Below are 4,837 nucleotides of genomic sequence, written 5' to 3' on the forward strand. Positions count from 1 at the left end.
AATTTTCTCTCTCAGATAAACTGGCCCTTGAGTCCTTGAGATCTGCCTGTCTTCACCCTTAGCTCCTTGCTCCCAGCACTGAAATTACAGCTGTATACCACCATGCTAGCGTTTGAAACTACAGGTGTGTACAACCATGCTAGCTTTTATGTTTAAGCTGGAAAGACAAACTCAGGCCTTGTAAGTGGCAAGCAGTTTGCCTTCTGATGCAGCTCCTCCTTAGCACACTATGCATTTCTTCATCTATTTGTCTAGTGTCTTTAAAACAACAAAACGTTTTATTGTTTCTTTGTGAATTTCACATCATGCATACAGTCTCACTCATCTCCTCTTCCCATCATATCTGCCTGCCCTCCACCTTTGCAACCTAACCTCCAACAAAGAAAGGAAACCTCATTGTGGAAACTGTCATGTGTTGCAGTGTGTCCCACGGTATTTATACCCTTTTGTCTACATTTTTTTGCCTACGAATGTTCCTTGCAATGAGGCATTGGTTTTGTTTGAGGCTTTTGTCTTCTGCCACTCTCCCAATACTGGGACCTCACTGGGACTCCTCTCGGACATCCTGCTGTTGCCTTGTGTCATGGAGATCCTGTAGTTTTGGATCTGTAGGATGAGCCCCTTCACGTGCCCCACTCTGAGAGGTATCTGAGATGGTCAGACACCAGGCTGTCCCACTCTCATGCCCACAGGGCCAGCTCACCAGCAACACCCAAAATGAGGGTCAGTTCTATCCTGCTGCCCAGGTCAGGAACAGTGTCCACTCTCCTGGGTGTGGCAGTCAGGGACAGAGCCGGTTCTCCCACTATCTTGATCCCTGGCTCTCCTACCTGCCATAGGTGGTGAAGTACAAGGGAGGAGAGGAGGATATCTTTCATCCATACCACTGCACAGCAGAGAAGAGGCAGAGCTGACTCTGCTTGCTCAAGCCCGTGGGGCTGGCTTACCTGCAAACCCTATGTCCAGGGCCAGCTCTACTCTGCAGCCCAGGTGACGAACAGGGCCTGCTCTCCCAAGTGCTAAAGTGGGGGGGGGGGCAGAGACAGCTCTTCTGTTCTCATGTCCCCAGGACCACCTCTCCCACTTGCTGTAGGTGGCAAGGCACGAGGGTTGGGGAGGTCATCTTTCCCTTGCCCATGCTGCAGTGCAGCAGATGAGTAGTAGGGTTAGTTCTTCCACACTCTTCACCCACAGGACCAGCCCAACTACATCCCAGCCATCAGGAGAAGCTCAACTGTGCAGCCCAGGTGAGGTGCAGAGCCTGCTCTCCCAAGTGCTTCAGCAGGTAAGGGGCAGGGCCAGTCCTCCTGCTCTCATGACCCCATAGGTGTCTGTTCTCTTGTCTGCTGACAGTGGTGTGGGCAAAAAGGACTGGAGGGGATGTTTCCCTCACTGATGTCACTGCACACCAGACAAGAAGTAGGGTCGACTCTTGTCCACACTCATGCCCTTGGGGTCAAATCACTCACAACCCCAATGTGCAGGGCTAGCTAGCCCTGCTGTGCTGCTCAGATTAAGTACAGGGCCCCTTTCCTGAGGGCTGCAGTAGATAAGTGGCAGGACTGGCTTTCTTGCTCTAATGATCTCAGGGACAACTCTCCTGCCTGCTGTAGGTAGCAAGGGGTGATGGGGGGGGGGTCATCTCTCCCTCACCCATGTCAACGTCACATGGAAGAAAAAGGGTGGGTGTCACTTCTATGAGGGTCATGCCCTCAGGGCCCCTCTCCAACACCACTGCCATCAGAGTCAGCTCTATTGAGTTGCCCAGATGAGATGCAGGGTTTGCTTTCCCAAGTGCTGCAGCCCATGATGAGCAGGGGCATCTCTCCTGCTCTCATGACTCCAGGACCAGCTCTCTCACCTGCCACAGGTGTTGAGGGGGAGCGGTGGAGACGGGGGAGGAGGGTATCTCACCCTTGTCCATGCGACCTCAGGGGAGCAGAGTAGCAGGGCCATCTCTCTTGAATTCATTTCCCGAGGAGGGATCGCTTACCTGCTACTCCTGCAATGTGCAGTGCTGCTCCCCCGAGTACTGCAACTGACTAGGGGTCAGCTCTCCTCTCATGCCTCCAGAGCCAGCTTCTCTACAATGCCCACATGAGGGGTTGGATCAATTCAGCACAGTCCTCAGATATTAACATGTCTCTGACTTGCAGCCCAGTCCAGAGATGTCTGCCTGACCTTTGGTGGTAATAGACCCCTGCTGCCACATGGCCACAGACCCAGATATGGCCCTCAGTTGGAGCATAGGTCAAGACTCACCATAGTCTGAGGTGACATTACATCATATCAGACTGTTCTTTCACTATCCTCAGATCTCCAATTCTGCGTCTCTTCTGTTTCTCTTTCTCCAACCATTTCTCCACTACTTGCTCTGCTTATTGGTGCTCAGGGTCTCTGAGTGTCTAGGGTCATCTCAGGAATGGTCTCTGGAGTGTATGTACAGTTCTTGCGTTATGGCATTGGGCAGGGGTCATTTCAAGCATGGTCTTCCCACCCCAGGCCTGCATGACACTGGACTGGTGGTGATCTCTGATTCTGATTCACTTTTTTACAGGGAGGGTTAGGTTATTAATCATTCACGTGTTTGCATATAGAACACAGAACATGTACATAGCCTCTTTCCTCTTTGCCACCTATAACACATAAGACACAGCAGTCACACCTGCAACCCCTCTAGGGGCAGGGTATAGTGTATTTTGTTCATTTTCTTTCTTTCTTTCTTTCTTTCTTTCTTTCTTTCTTTCTTTCTTTCTTTCTTTCTTTCTTTCTTTCTTTCTTTCTCTCTCTCTTTCTTTCTTTCTGTCTGTCTTTGTTTGTTTTTTTAATAAATAGAAAGCATAAAGTATCCCTGAGTTATGTGATCTCATCCAGCAAAACAACTGAACTCTAGAACTGAGTCCTGGTATCCATGATTCATAACCAGTGGGTCAGAAGTGTAGGTCAGTTCTAAGGCTTGGGACTAGAATTTGACGTAGGGACAGTCATACGAATGGAACCCCTAGGGGTTCTGATGATATTTCCAAGTATATAGTAGCACAAGTAACATAGCCAACCAATGCCTACAAGAAAATTCCCTGTTTAGCACGTGCAGAATGATCACAGATAGTTTAGTGAGCAGAGATGGAATTACCAGGTGAACTTTGTATGGATTGTGAGAGGAGTAGGAAAACCAAGGTGCATTTCTTTTCCTTCCGACAGAGGAGTAGGAGTTGAGTTCTTTCACCTCTCCTAAGGACAACCCAGAGACAGTGTATAAATCCATGTTCTCCATCTCTCAGGAGCGGAGCATCGTCCTTTGTAGAATGGGATATGACCTCATGCTGTCTGATAATCTAAACTATTTAAAAAGAACTAAAGAGAACTAAGAAGAAAAGCATAACAGAGATCTTCCTCCAGAAATATATTACAGCGGCCACATACTTGCTACACACAATGGCTGACTATAGCTATCTAAAACACTTCTGTCATCAAAGTGGAGTAGTGAGAGAGACAGTTGCTTCTGGTCTGCAGCCCCTGATGACTTTAGCAGTAAATATGCTGAAGTCTTTCTGGCCTGTACAAAAAGTTCACTTACTCGATTTTAATTGTAGTTTGTGGAAGAAATTCCCTTGTCCTATATTCTCCAAAGTCGCTGGCTCCATTGGATAAGAAATTCTTCCTTGTTCATTATCACCGTGGTCACAGCAGAAGTGGGATTTGAATTCATGCTCTCTTCAGCTGAAGACATAGAAACAAGGCTTTTTTTCTAGACCATTACATGTTAGTTTTCTGACTGGCAAATCTCTGATCAGTATTGAGGATAAAGAAACAATGACCATGACATGTCTAAAACTCATGATAGGTGTTAGCTAAATAAAATGTTTTTAGAGATTTTCAAAGCTTTGGTTTGCTGAACACAGAAAAATAACTACCTTGATGAAAAGCTGTGACAAGTGGCTGTATTAATATTTCACAGCATTACTTTTCAAGAATAAGACTGTCCTTGAGCAAACAGCCAACTAATTTTTCTGTGGTCTCAACACTGTTTAACAAGGAACAAGAAAGCAGGTTTGATCTCAGTAATGCCCAGAAAACTTTTTCTATTTTCAAGAACAAGGAAAGAAAGAAAAGCAAACTGTGTTTGAAGGATGTAAGAATCAAATAGATAAGACACCTACTAAGTTCCTAAGATAAATGTATTATCAAAGAAGCTGGGTCAGGAATTCAAAATCCTGTTTTCTTACCTTACTGCATTATCTGAATACAGCAAAAATGCATCAGTACCTAGTGTGGTGATCTTCAACCATGAAATTATTTAATTACCTCATTATTATAACTTTGCTACTGTTATGAATCATACTGTAAATATTAGACATGCAGGATATCTGATATATACTCTCCAAAGGGGTAGTGACCTACTGGTCAAGAACTATTGCTTTAGTTGTACAGGAATACTTTTCAGGAATGTGGGCTTGGTAGCAACTAACTTGCTCATTAAGTACAATATCTTGCTCATCTGCTTCAAGGCTCTTATTTCACTGTGTTCATCCAGACAGATTTGCTTGATCTAAACTAGGCACTGGCTATCTATTACTTGCCTTAGACTGATTCACTCATGCCTTAAAGTCCTCCTAGAGGCCTTTGGAGTGCCACCAATTTAATAAACTCATATTTATATGGTCAATGGATATTCCTAGTGGTGTTTGTGGAAGAAATTCAATACATATTGCCTCTCTTGTCAATTTGATGGGACTATTTTTAGTACATTTGGAACACCTATAGGGTTATATGGAAAGGAAATGTTTTTCAATTTGATTTATTTAGAACTGTTTTTCTGCTTTTCTAATTCTTAAAG

At 45.1% G+C, this 4,837-nt stretch overlaps 1 non-coding gene across 1 annotated transcript; it reads right to left on the minus strand.

The window, feature by feature from the left end:
* Window positions 1–2,559: 2,559 nt before the first annotated feature.
* LOC115063937 lies at window positions 2,560–2,687 on the minus strand. The gene has a single exon (XR_003843800.1). It is a non-coding gene; the product is annotated as a small nucleolar RNA SNORA17 (small nucleolar RNA).
* Between the last annotated feature and the right edge of the window lie 2,150 nt (window positions 2,688–4,837).

This window comes from Mus pahari, chromosome 4, assembly GCF_900095145.1.
Source record: "Mus pahari chromosome 4, PAHARI_EIJ_v1.1, whole genome shotgun sequence".
Taxonomy (NCBI): Eukaryota; Metazoa; Chordata; class Mammalia; order Rodentia; family Muridae; genus Mus; species Mus pahari.